The following is a 14040-nucleotide window of genomic DNA, read 5'->3' on the forward strand; positions in this document are numbered from 1 at the left end:
AAGGGGGAAGAGTCAAAAACAGATGAAATGATAGATGAAAGCTTCTGTTGCTTTGAGTTGAATTTTCAACGATGTAAGAAGCTGTTGCAAAGACTTCTACTCAATTATTTTAGACAAGGTCATTTTTAGTTAAAACTGACCAAAATGCACATTGGGTTTTGAAACCCATGATTCTATGTATCAGGAGGTGGTAGAGCACATATTTTACCCTTAGTTTTTAGAACGCCTTTGCATTTGCAAGGAGATCATCTCAAGAATATAATTGCGCTGCCATTATCAGACAAGATGGACCAAAGAGCTAACACATTATAACCAAATGCTCATCAGAGATTAAAATCCAGAAAAAGTTTCCTTAGATTGATAGAAGACTAGGTTGGATGTATACTGCAAATCATATAGTATATAGTATATAACAGGGGTCCTCAAACTGTTTAAACAAGAGGCTGGATTGGGTGGGTGGGCGTGGATAGGTGGTCATGTGACTGGGTGGGCGTGGCCAATTTAACAGTCCATTAAATAATGCACACAAATTAAACTTTAATTTGTTTTGCTCCTGGGGGTGGGTTTTTTTGCTTTTCTTTGCATATTGCTCTTATGGTTGACTTTTCTTTTTACTAGATCATTTTTTCAGTTGTTTAGGAGTCTAGTGGTCCACTTCAGGAAACTCAGTTTTGCAGCAATTCTTCTCAGCCCCAAGGAGCTTACAAGCAACAAGTCTCTGTCTCTCTGTGTGTCTCTTCTTTCTCTCTCCCTCTGTCTCTCTTTCTCTCTCTCTCCCTCTGTCTATTGTTCTCTCTCTCCCCCTCTGTTTATCTTTCTCTCTCTTCCTCTGTATCTCTCTCTTCCTCTGTGTGTGTGTGTGTGTGTCTGTGTCTGTGTGTGTGTCTGTGTCTGTGTCTGTGTGTGTATAGGTCTTTGGTTATTCGGGTTTTGTCCCCCGTAAAATTGGAAGTGTTTTGGTGACGTTTCGACGAAGTCTCATTCGTCATCTTCAGGCTTCAGCTTCGTGTTTCTGGGAGCAATGTGTGATCGCAGCTGTTTCTTCCTTTTAACTGCTAGTGGGGATTTGAACTGATTGGGTGGGAGCTTGGCTGTGCTCTGATTGGATGGGGTTTTTTTGTGCTCTGATTGGCTGAGGGTGTGTCCTGTTTGGGTGGGGGCTTGGTTGTGCTCAGTTTAGTCTGTGTTGCAGGGGGATTTGAGCTGGTGAGCTACATTGCTGTTGTTTGGCTTCGTGGTCGTGCTACATCTTCATAGTGGGTGTCAGTCTGCTGCATGTATGGATTGGAGGGGTTTGAAATGGATAATGTTGCAGCTGCGGTCTGACTTCTGGTCCTTGGTCATGCTTCATGATCAGTGTGGGTTTGGGTCTGCTTTCTGGGTGGATGTGCGGTGGTGACATCCTGTGTGGACCTTGTGAGTGTGGGTCTGGTGTCATTCCTCATGTTAGGGACTCGTTTGTCAATAAGAGCGGGTTTCCAAATGGCTGGTAGGCAGGAGGTATCATCTCGTTTGTTCATGCTGTGTGGGCGTTTTTCTATCTCGATGGCTTCTCTGATTATTCTGTTGTTAAAGTGTTCAGTTTTGGCGATAGTTCTGGTCTTTTTAAAGTCAATATCATGTCCTGTGACTTTAAGGTGTTGGACCAGGGAAGAAGTTGGTTCCTCTTTTTTGACTGAGTTCTTGTGTTCTTCAATGCGTGCACTTATTCTTCTGTTGGTTTGTCCGATGTATGTGGTGGGGCAGGCGGTGCATGGGATTTCATATACTCCTTGATTTTCTAACTCAATTTTGTCTTTGGGGTTTCTTAGGATGGTGGATATTTACTACCATCCAGAATGTCCCTGCAGGCCAAAATGGGCTAAAATGGCATGTTTTTTGGTCAAAAAGTGGCTAAAATGGCCCATTTTTGGCCTCCTGGCTGTCTGCATGCCTTGTTTTTCACCTCCCCTGCCTCCAGAACATCTCTGCAGACCAAAAATGTTGGCCTTACCTTCCAATTTCATCCCATGGGGCTTGCAGAGGTAAGTCCTGCACTCGGCTGAAGGGTGGGGCTGGGCTGGGCAATGTGGGCCGGGCAGACTCGTGGTCCTGCATGGGCCAGATTAATGGCTTTGGCAGGCCGTATCCGGCCCATGAGCCATAGTTTAGGACCCTTGGTATATAATTTGAGTATAGCTAACCTATTTTTTAATATCCTTTCCAGATGCTTTTATAATAATAAAAATTATTTGTTCTTTCTTGGGCTTTATGTGCTCAGTTTGAGTACAGTGTGTTCAAATACCACTTGAGCCTAGTAACCATATTTAAATAAGAGGAATGTAGCCTTTTATTTAAAAGCTTATTCTTGGGAAAGAGGGATTTTATATTCTGCCCCAATATGATTCAAGATGGAGCAGATTAATAGCATTTAAGAACAGATAATAGCAACATAACTAGAATTACATAACTATACAGAAATACTCCAGAACTAAAGTATAGAGGTGGATGAAGAAGACTTAGGAACCTAGTGTTGAAGTGGCTAAAGTGCAGTATTGCAGGCAAACTCTGCCTGCTGCCTGGAGTTCGATCCTGACCAGCTTAAGGTTGACTCAGACTTCTATCATTCCAAGGTTGGTTAAATGAAGATCCAGATTGTTGCGGGCAATATACTAACATTGTAAACAATTTAGAGGGGTTTAGGACATTTAGATATGGACTGGCTGCATCTCTTTCACCTCTAGCCACCCGTCTCAACCCATTTACAACCAGCTTTCCTCCTCCGCTGGACCTCATCTGGCCATTCTCCATGGTGAATGGCCCTTGGCCCTCTGCCACTCACCCTTCATTCCAGCACACTCTGCATGACCTCCTCCAGGCCCCCTGCAATTGCAGAAGCAGTGTGGCCTTGCCATTCACCTGCATGACCCACCCCACTCAGCCTCCCGCATGCAACACCAGAAGCAGTGCCAGCCTTGTCATTCACTTGTACAATCCCCAACCCCCCCCCGCAACACCAGAAGTCATGCTGATCTTGCTTCGCCTCCCCTCTTTCATTGCATCTGACTGAGTTGCGAGCCAAGCTATCTTTGTGAAGCCCCCTTGAAGCACCCCTCCTTCCCTTCCTGCCCCCCCAACACACTCTCACCTGTCTGCCTGCCCCCCAGTGTCCCCAGTGGCTGTTACTCCCCCTCTCTCTGGTCCTGGTGACAGATCTGCAAGGGCCTTAAACTTGTGGAGCAGCCACAGTACTTCTTTTTTAAAAAATATTGCATCAAAAGGCTGCCCCCACAGCACTTTGCAGCCAAAGGCCTGGGACAAATGGCGTTTGGGTGAATGGGCAGGGACAAAGGGCCCGGGGCAGACAGTCAGAGGGCCAATGGCCAATGAAAATCTCCAGGTGAGGGCCAGCAGAGGAGGAAAGCTGGCAGATAGTTGGGGGCAAAGAAGGTGCAGCCAATGGCCAGAGTCTAAATGTCCCATTCCATCTTAGAGAGGGCTGCAAAGCACTATGAAGCGGTCTATAAGTCTAAATGCTATTGCTATTGCTATGAAGATGGCAGAACGAGATCTGTCAGGTTTCAGTGGCAGACACATCTCTGCCCCCTGGGCTACAATAATTTCAAATAAATAGCTTGATGTATATCTTTATGGCATGCCCATTGCTTCTGTGGTACACAAAAGCGAAATTATTGAACCATATTTTAAACTGGCGTACTGACGTTATGTAAAGGAGAAGACATACATACACACATCATTCATCCTACTATGCTTCTTGAAATGTATTTGTTTTGCTTCAAGCAGCGTTTAAACATGAGCAAACAAACAAATCAGGACTCATTAATAAATGTTAACTCCACTAGCCATTTTAACAAGAAAAGTCATTAATTGGGACACAGATTACTCTGTATAACTCTGTTAGCATAATTGAGTAATGCCTATTGATTCTTCACGAGACTAGAACCTTTTATTCCTCATCTCTTGTTAAAGGATTATTAATCAAGCTGTAATAGCTTTAAGATCTATGCTCTAATTAAAACTGTAACTTCTTTATTACATCTTTATTTTAATTAGATAGACAGAAAGATAATATTTTTTACAAGACAGCTCAGTGTAAAATAAAATTATAGGTCTCACCCATAGTTCAAAGGGATACTGTTTAAGATGGGCTGAGACTCTCTTAGCATATTGTAAATTAAAACACGAGGATCCTGGTCAGAGTCAGGATTAAACATACTCTTCTCAACATAATTAAAGCACATTACAGTAACAACTTTCTCTCTCTGTAAAAAGGACTGAAATCTATTACATGCCAAAATTTAACTTCTTTTTTTTCCCCTTAAGCCTTTGATGGCTCACCTTTTCCAGACCGAATGCCCAAACCCCCCAAATGCAATGTGTGTGCGGCCCCCAAGCATGCATCAGCCCCCGTGCATATGCGCACCCCCTGAGCATGCATGAATGGCCCCCACACTTGCCCCACCCCCACGTATGCATGTGCCCCGCCCTTGCACATGCCCCACCCCATGCATGCATGTCTCCCCCATCCCACACATGCATGCACCCCACCAACACGCATGCACGGCAGAGACCTGAAGACAGCTGGTGTGGGAGGCATGGGTGCATGCGTGGCAGAGCTGAACTGGGGCGACTGCTGGCGTGCCCACAGAGAGGGTGCTGTATGCCACCTCTGGCATGCATGCTATAGGTTCGCCATCATGGCCCTAAGCCATTTTTTAAAATCCAGAAACTCACCTGCAAGCCAATGAAAGGTATTTAAAATAAGGGTATTGCTCCGGTAGCTTTCTGTAAATATTCCTAGCCAGTAATCTTTTATATCCTTCTGTTTCCATTTCGTAAAGAATACACGTCTTATATTTTTTGAAACAATGGATTAGAGCTCGTTTAACATTATGATCCTTAGGGCTAGGACATGTTTCAAAACCATCCCATAAGGATTGATCCTATTCAGCAGCCAGGACATGCAGAGTATCAGTTAGAAAGGCAGAAATCTGAGATTTTCCTTTGTTGTCTGCAGGTATGGCTGCAGAAGGTGGTCAAAAAAGTTAGGAGTCCATGATAGAACATCCAAGTTCTGCCTGAGTTTTATATGCATCACGTGTTAGATTAATAATAGATACAGCTTTAATTACATCATCAAGGTTACCATTTTGACCTTTTTAAAAAAATGATACCCAATAGAAATCTGTAGAGATTCTCAGCCATTCAGGTCATGGCTGTCCCAAAGATGCTTTTGGGATGTCAGGATGCAACTGGACTTTCTTGTCTTTTCGTTTGAAGACATTTTGCTTCTCATCCAAGAAGCTTCTTCAGTTCTAACTGGATGGTGGGGAATGGAAGGATTTATACCCCTTGGAGACAGCTGGTCATTGCATCCTTTTAGAGCAGCGGTTCTCAACCTGTGGGTCGGGACCCCGTTGGGGGTCGAATGACGATTTGCCAGGGGTCGCCTAAGACCATCGGAAATATGGGAAGTATACTTGCGAGTTGAAGAATCGTGCTCCAATGGTTGACTCCACAAGCCAGCTACAGGTTCTTCAAATTGCTAGCCAAATTCAGCTTCAGGCACGATGAATTAAAAAAGAGAGAAATCTTTGCTCTGATGTCTCCCTCTCAAGCCAGCTGCAATCACTCCCAATCACTAGCCTAAACTGGCTTCAGACGTGATAAACTTAATAGGGGAGGAGTCTCCGCTTTAATGCCTCCGTCCTCAAGGTAATCGCAAGCAGTTCAGATCGCTAGCCAATACGGCTTCAGGCGCGATAAATTCAAAACAAAAATAATTTTACGGTTGGGGTCGCCACATTGTGGGGAATTGTATTGAAGGGGTCGCAGCACTATAAAGGTTGAGAACCACTGTTTTAGAGGGTCATTGAAGCACTTGCAGGTTTATCTGTGTCCTCAGGGTCACCTGAGTGGTGCTCCTGGTTCCTGTAGTCTGCAATTTTTCCCCCTCTGGAAATCCATTCCTATCTAGGCTTTTAGCTGTACAATTTGGGATGAACACTCTTTGAATGGTGTGTGAGTAGGAATGGATTTCCAGAGGGGAAAAAATTGCAGACTACAGGAACCAGGAGCCCTACTCAGGTGACCCTGAGCACACAGATAATAAACCTCCAAGTGCTTCAAGGACCCTCAAAAGGGATGCAAATTACCAGCTGTCTGCAACGAATGAATGAATGAAAATCCCTCCATTCTCCACCATCCAGTCAGTGCTGAAGAAACCTCTTGGATGAGAAGTGAAACATCTTCAAAAGAAAAAAAACAAGAAAGTCCAGTTGCCTCCTGAAAAAGCACCTCTGTGACATACCCTATAGAATCACTGATAGTTTTGGTGGAGAAGAACACAGAATTCATTCATTCATTCATTCATTCATTCATTCATTCATTCATTCATTCATTCATTTATGAAAAGCACATAATCACAAACATTATTCACCACAATTTCCCAAACATCAACCTAGTATCTCTCTACTTGCCAGGTATCAATGCTTTTCCTCCCAGTTTCATTTTTTCTTAAGGGGGAGACATATCACAGCAAAAGGTAATGAGAGAGGCTGTAATTTATGTGGTGGAACACTTCCCCCCCATTCAACCCTTGGGAGATCTCATTCAAGATCTGCCCAGTTGTGTGAAAATAGGACTCTTATAATGCAGACAAAGTCAGAAATTGCAAAGTGATTGATTGGGCACAAAGTGAGGCTCAGGTGAAAAATTGCCAGTGGGTGTATTAAGATACCTAATTTTTCCAAGATGCCAAAAGAAAGGAAGACTGGAAAAAAACTAGCAATTGTGGGCAAATTTCTCAAGAGATTGTCTTGAAAATAGTTTTATATTGTTTTGTTTTCCACTTTTGGATATTTCTCAGAGCTGCTATGTAACCAATATCTTGGAAATGCATCAAACTTTAACAGGGGTACAAATAAATGTAACAGGACCATTGGTTACTCAGAATAATAGTCTTGTTTTCCCTTTTACAAACTGATGATTAAGACCTGGAGTGAAATTCATCTAACTATGCAGGTAGTCCTTGACTTACATCCACAATGGGCCTTGTCCATTATGGACATAAATACTGATGGTCCTACATGACAGATCTGAATTATAGCAATAGCACTGAGACTTATAGACTGCTTCACATTGCTTTACAGCTCTCTCTAAGTGGTTTACAGAGTCAACATAATTGCCCCCAACAGTCTGGCTCCTCATTTTACCCACCTCAGAAGGATAGAAGGCTGAGTCCATCCTGAACCAGTGGAGATCAGATCCCTTCTTTGGAACATCCTTTCTCCAATCAGATTGGAGAACCTTGAGCCGGGCGAGATTCGAACTGCCAAATTGCAGGGAGCTGACAGTCAGCAGAAGTAGCCTGAAGTACTGCACTCTAACCGTGCGCCACCATGGCTCATTATGACTATTTTTGTGGCAGTGGTTAAGCGAACACTACTGTGAGGTCCACTGTAACTTCAAACAGTCGCTAAGCAACCAGTTGTAAGTCAAGGACTACTTGTATCATTGCTGGATGATCGCGAGATGGCAGGAACAAGTTCTTGAAGATCTTTATCTCTTTGGTATCCTCCAATAGCCATTGAGATATTTGCATTAGCCCCGTCAAAAGATAAATTGATCTGGTTTGGAAAACAATGACATTTGGAACAAAAGCTATCAGTGTGAGATAATCCAGGTAGAGAACTACCTTTGGAGAAGATGAAAACAATTGTTGTGTCTTGTCCGCTCTCACCGCAGCCAGGGTCTGCTTATCTGCTCCCGAACACGGAGGAATGTATGCCTCCCGGCCCCAGTTCTGGCTCCATGCCCAGACAAGCTGCAGAGGAGGGGGCACCTCCCGGTCCCAGCCCTGGCTCCATGCCCAGGCAAACGGAGCAGCTAGACCCCTCCCCCTCCTCCACAGCATGTGAGCCTGAGGAAAGTTTACTTCCAACAACAGCTGATTGGAGTGACCCTCGCATCAGAAGATTGGATAGGCGGAGGCAACAGAAGGAAGGGAGGGGCAGGCCTTAATGAGTGCTGAGTCATGGAACCACACCCCATGGCCTATATAAAGGATCTGCTTTCTGGCAGTCTCTGAGTCAGGCAAAGTCGAACTTATCTTGCTGAAGTCACTTACTGGTCTCCTGCCTGCTCTGAGGACTTTGCTAGGACTTTGGGCAGAGCTGCAGAGGCAAGCCTGATTCGGATTTCCCTGACCCGGCCGTCAGCGGAGGAGTGGGACACGACAACAATGGATCATCTGCTATAGCTCCTGAAGGAAAAGGTTAGGGATGATGGCATCAAAAAACGAAGTAGTGAGATGTTGGGATCAGAGCAGAGAAAGCAGATGTGGAAGAATTCTTAGTAGCTAAAAAAACCCACAATAATTGCAATATAAGCGATCCTGTCTTAAAACGAACCCTGCTTGCGCCTGGCAATCAGAAAGCACTCTGCACTAAATATTTTGGAACCAAATCAGTCTTTCCTTATGGCAACTCACTCTCTGTTATTCGGGAGAAATAAAATTGCATGAGGACCCACGCTCTGCAAGATCATGTCTGCCGGTGATGCAAAAATTATTGCCACTGGGAGGGCTTTTGTGCAGCTTCAAAAAAATGAATAGTAGCGTTTTCATCTTTCTAGAGCAGGGGTGTCAAACTCGATTTCATTGAGGGCTGCATCAGAGTCGTGTTTGACCTCAGGGGGCCGGGAAGGGTGTGGCTGGGGTAGGCGTGGCTGGGGTGATTAGTTTTCACTGACAGAAGGCTGTCATGGCCAATAACAGAGCTTTGCTGGCTGGGGAATTCTGGGAATTGAAGTCCACCAGGCTTAAAGTTGCCAAGGTTGGAAACCCCTGCTTTGGAGAATAGCTTGACTCCCTCTTCTTTGTGGCAACCCCTGAGATATTGGAATACTGCTATCATGTCTCCCCAGTCCTTCTTTTCATTAAACTAGACATGCCCTGCTCCATTTTTCAAATCATTGTTTGTTTGTTTGTTTGTTAATCAAATGTATAAAGTTGCTTGACTTGATGAGGGTCCTAGACATTAGAAACAGCAAGAAACAATGCAGCAAAGAAAAGACTCAGCATGTAGCCTTTGAAAGATCTGCTGAGGCCATGCCTAAATGAATGTGGCAGGGCAAAACTTTAAAATGCATTTCATTTCATTTACTTCTAATCTAAATGATAATTGATATGATATGATATGATTATTCTCAGTCATGTGTTTAATCACTCCTGTCACATTAACATTTTAGTAATCCCTTTGGGAAGCCATGTAAGAGTCTGGGGACTGAGATGATGTACCTGGATAACTTTTAAGAGCTGGGCTTCATAGGCCAGCTTTCCCCTTTGGAAAACAGCGAGCATTACTTCTCTTTCTTCAAAGTGTGATATTGTGTTTATGATCGAGCTTTAACACACACACACACAAACACACACACACACACACACACACACAGCCTGTTTTGCTCCTTCATTCTATTAAGAGGATTATTAAAGGAGTGAGTGTCTGTACAAGACCTTTCTTAGCTCCCGAATCTCTCCCAGGCCAAATGCACAAAACGTGTTAGTAACAAGTTAACATCACTTACTTGTGTGGTTGTCAGCGCTAGATAAAGCCATGGAGTGCTTGCAGCAAAATGGTGTTTCATTTTAAAATCAAAGTAATAAATGGTCTTCTCTGATGGATGACTTCTAAGGCAGGCATGACCTTTCTCTGAAAGAAGACTGCTCCTCACGGTGGTTGTTTGGAGACGAAAGGGGGAGGAGGGGGGGAGGAAATGATTTAGGCGAAAGCAAACATGGGTTTTCCAGCTGGTGCACACAACAGTTGGCCCATGGGAGTAGCCACTGTGGAACAGAAATGGACCAATCAAATAAAATAGAATTGCTTTTGCTCTGACTCTGAGCTGTTACTTGGCTGAACAGACCACATATTTAGCTGCTGTCTTTCTTTGCAATAAATACGCACAGACATGCACACATCAAACGCTAGAATGTCAGCAATCTATTGGGTAGGGCTTTCAAATACCTTACAAAGTACTTAAGAGAGAACACATCTATATTTTTACAAGGATAAAAAAGACTGTGAACGTCAAACATACAACTTAGCTGGTGAGCTTAAAGTAAACTCCTAATGTCATTTTAGAACATAGAGTGTGATCCACAGTAAAACGAAATAAAATAGACTAGCTGGGTCCCATTAGTTTCAATTAGCTGACTGAAATTATTGACCCCCAGGGGGCGTTGTTCTGAGACTGAAGCAAGACCAAGGACCATTAGGTCTTTTCCTCAACCTAACGTCTCCCAATAAACAGGTAGTTGGGAGATGATGGAAGTTTTAATCTGACAGTCTGTAGAGATTCTCAGTCATCCAGGTTATGGTTGTCCAAAGGTGCTTTTTCAGGAGGCAACTGGTCTTTCTTGTTTTTTCTTTGAAGATGTTTTGCTTCTCATACAAGAATCTTCTTCAGCTCTGACTGGATGGTGGGGAATGGAAGGATTTATACTCCTTACAGATACACACACACACACACACACACACACACACACACACACACACAGATAGACACACACACACACCAGCAACAATAATAACAACGACGACAATACTTGGTCAATACCTAGGATGCTGGCAGCAACCCATATTAACCATCAGCGCCAGTCAATGATATTTGTGATACATTTTAAAATGTTCAGTTGATGGAGTTTCATGTTTTATGAATAAAAGAGATAATAACAACGACAAGGTTGGAAGAGACCTTGAAGATTCTTGTAGTCCAACTCAGGCAGGAAACCGTATACTATTTGAGACAAATTGTTGTCCAATCTCTTCTTAAAAACTTCCCGTGTTGGACAATTCACAACTTCTAGAGGCAAGTTTTTCCATTGGTTAATTGATCTAACTGTCAGGAAATTTCTTCTTAATTCTAGATTGCTTCTCTCCTTGATTAGTTTATATCCATTGCTTCTTGTCCTGCCGTCAGCTGCTTTGGAGAATAGCTTGACTCCCTCTACTTTGTGGCAGCCCCTGAGATATCAGAACACTGCTATTATGACACCCCAGTCCTTCTTTTCATTAAACTAGACATAGCCAATTCCAGCAACCATTCTTTATGTTTTAGCCTCTAGTTCCCTAATTGTCTTTGTTGCTCTTCTCTGCACTCTTTTTTAGAGTTTCAGTATCTTTTTGTATACCTGCTAGATTTTGCCTGGGATATTAATATATTAATGTATACCTGCTGGATCCAGCCTCAGATATTAATTGGTTGCATACTTAGCTGTCTGCTGAAATTGAGATTCTAGATCAGTGTTTCTCAACTGTAGCAGCTTTAAGACAGGTGGACTTCAATGCCCACAATTCCCCAGCTAGCTCATTTTGGGATTGTTAAAGTTGAGAAAATGCTGGGCTAAATGAAGCTGCTAGGGGTATGTGAATCGGCCTGCTATTATTTGAATTCCTAAGCTGACCCAGAAAGAACTATACCTAGGGTGACAACTAGATTGGATGGTAGCAGTTTCATATATCAAAATAGAAAACAGCTCTCATTATATGGAAATAGAATTAGAGAACAAGATTTGCTCCAGGCAACCTTCTTTCTTTTGTCTACATATATTTGAAGATTCTAATTTGAGCAAACTGTGAAGGAAAAAAGAAATCTGATGCAAATGTTTTAGGTAGGACTTATGAACAGTTGCCCCTCCTTCTGTTTGTATCTGTATGTGTAGCTGTGTCTTGACTTTTACAATAATTATAAAGTTGTTTTTCTGGCATTCTGCAGACACACACTTAACACTCTGGCTTCAGATGCATCCTCAGAGAAAAATATAATGAGGACATTTTTTGCTTCTTCAGTGAAGACCCATAGATGTCTAGAACGATACAGCACAATGAATGGAGAGATGCATTCAGAAAGGAAAGCAGTAACAAGATAATCCCCAAAACACCCCCAAAAGAAGTTCTAAAGTGCTCCAAGAGTGGAACACAAAAGCAGAAGCTCCTTTCTTTCCAGCTCTATTTTTGTCTGCTCCTCAAGTGTTTTTCTTTTAGCAAGAATCTTATGTGTTATTGAAAACCTACACAGAAATAAAGAGGTATGGGGCAAGGCTAAAAGGAGCTGACTTATGGGAAGGTTCTTCAGGACTCATCCATTTCAGTTTCTTTTGTTCTTCAGCTGGAACTCCCATTTGTGTCTTTCAGTGATCTTTCCTTGCAACTAAAAGGGACGGTCTCATGTTTAATATGCTTGATTCTCTGTTATACACATGCTGTTGTTCATACGCCTCATTGTTTCGTTTTCATAATTCATTTTCTGTGCAAAGGAAGCCATTTGTTCTGGCTTATTTTTCACCTCCTCATTTACATGTCTCCTGGAAGACTGAAATTTCCACATTCATTTTACTGTGAGATAATGTTAATAGGATCAATAAGTGGCAACAATGGCATCCAAAGGTCTATTTTTCACCCTCCAGAATTGTCCAAGGTGCCTTGGCTTTTAGAAAACAAGCCTAATATATGATATCTCTGGCTCAGTCCCCTGTCTGTTCTTTTACTTGAGGGACCGTCTGCCTGCCCCAAACCAGATAAATTATTCTTTAACTGAACTTACTTAATTTTTAATACCCACTACAAAAGCTATAAAATATTCTCAGTGCAATTAAAAAAGAATCAATCAGCAGCTCTGAGTATCAGAGACAGTATTCTTTCTTGAGATGGCTGAACACTCTCTCTCTCTCTCTCTCTCTCTCTCTCTCTCTCTCTCTCTCTCTCTCTCTCTCTCTCTCTCTGTGTGTGTGTGTGTGTGTGTGTGTGTGAGAGAGAGAGAGAGAGAGAGAAAGAAATACATTTCTTTATCTGAAAAGAAATACAGTAGATGCTACACAGAGCACTGGCCTTGTAACATAAACTTTTGCTCAACGGAGATAGCATGCTATACATTCTCGAGCTTGTCATTTTGTAGTGTTCTAGTACACCGTGACAATATATTTCTGTTTATTTATAATCCTATATTTTCACTGTTAAAAGACAACGCCAAAGCTAAGATAGTGTTTTCGAAAAGATTGTTTACCTTGAATTCTGAGGGGCACTTGCCGGATGACAGCGGGAGAAATAATGGGTGGAAATGGTAGGAAAATAGACTGGGAGAAGCTTCCTGACAGAACAGCAGAACTGACTGCTTGAGCAAGGTGAGCTGTCCCTTTCCGTGAGGATTTTAGGTAGAAGAAGGATGCCATCCTGTCAAAATTACTGCAGTTATTTCTGGCATTATACAGATCATGTACTGAGCAGCGGACTGTATGGGTGGATGGATAGTATCACGAAACTCTTAGCCCATTTACAATTTCACATCGCCACCTATTCATATTGTTCTAAAAGCTACTGTTCTCAATACTACTCCCTAGGAGTGGAGGCATCTGAGCAGTGGTAAAATCCAATTTTTTTTTACTACCGGTTCTGTGGGCGTGGCTTGGTGGGCATGGCAGGAGAAGGATATTGCAAAATCTCCATTCCCATCCCACTCTGGGGCCAGCCAGAGGTGGTATTTGACGGTTCTCCGAACTACTCAAAATTTCTGCTACTGGTTCTCTGAATTGCTCAAAATTTCTGCTACCAGTTCTCCAGAACCTGTTGGATTTCACTCCTGCATCTGAGATAACTTACTTTTATACTCCATGAATAACCAAGAAAACAAAACGATGGATCATTGAACAAATTAATCCAGAGTTCTCCCTCAAGGCACAATGACCAGGCTCAAATTATCTTATGTTGGTCACTCACTTATGTATTGATGGCAAACAAGTTTTCAGGATGGCAGAGTGATCCTAGAAGATCCCCCAAGAGAAGTGTTCTGACTGGATGCAGCTTAAAATGTTTAAGGACCTGAATGTCAAAGGAACCATTTCTCTCATTACAAATCTGTCCAATCATTATGAAGTGTAGGTAATGTTCTTTTGAAGATGCTCTTGCTGTCAGCTGTTTACCCTTTTGGCAAGGGGAGCAGTGGTGGGTTGCCCTCGGTTCCGACTGGTTCTATAGAACCAGTAGT

The 14040-nt window shown here is 42.8% G+C and overlaps 1 long non-coding RNA gene across 2 annotated transcripts in view; it reads right to left on the reverse strand.

Moving 5' to 3' along the window:
* LOC131191324 (uncharacterized) overlaps positions 1-9732 on the reverse strand; it is a 71103-nt gene extending 61371 nt beyond the window's left edge. For both annotated transcript variants that reach the window (XR_009153465.1, XR_009153466.1), the window contains exon 1: positions 9586-9732. This is a non-coding gene — a long non-coding RNA (uncharacterized LOC131191324). The remainder of the gene's footprint in view (positions 1-9585) is intronic.
* Between the last annotated feature and the right edge of the window lie 4308 nt (positions 9733-14040).

Source organism: Ahaetulla prasina, chromosome 2, assembly GCF_028640845.1.
Source record: "Ahaetulla prasina isolate Xishuangbanna chromosome 2, ASM2864084v1, whole genome shotgun sequence".
Lineage (NCBI taxonomy): Eukaryota > Metazoa > Chordata > Lepidosauria > Squamata > Colubridae > Ahaetulla > Ahaetulla prasina.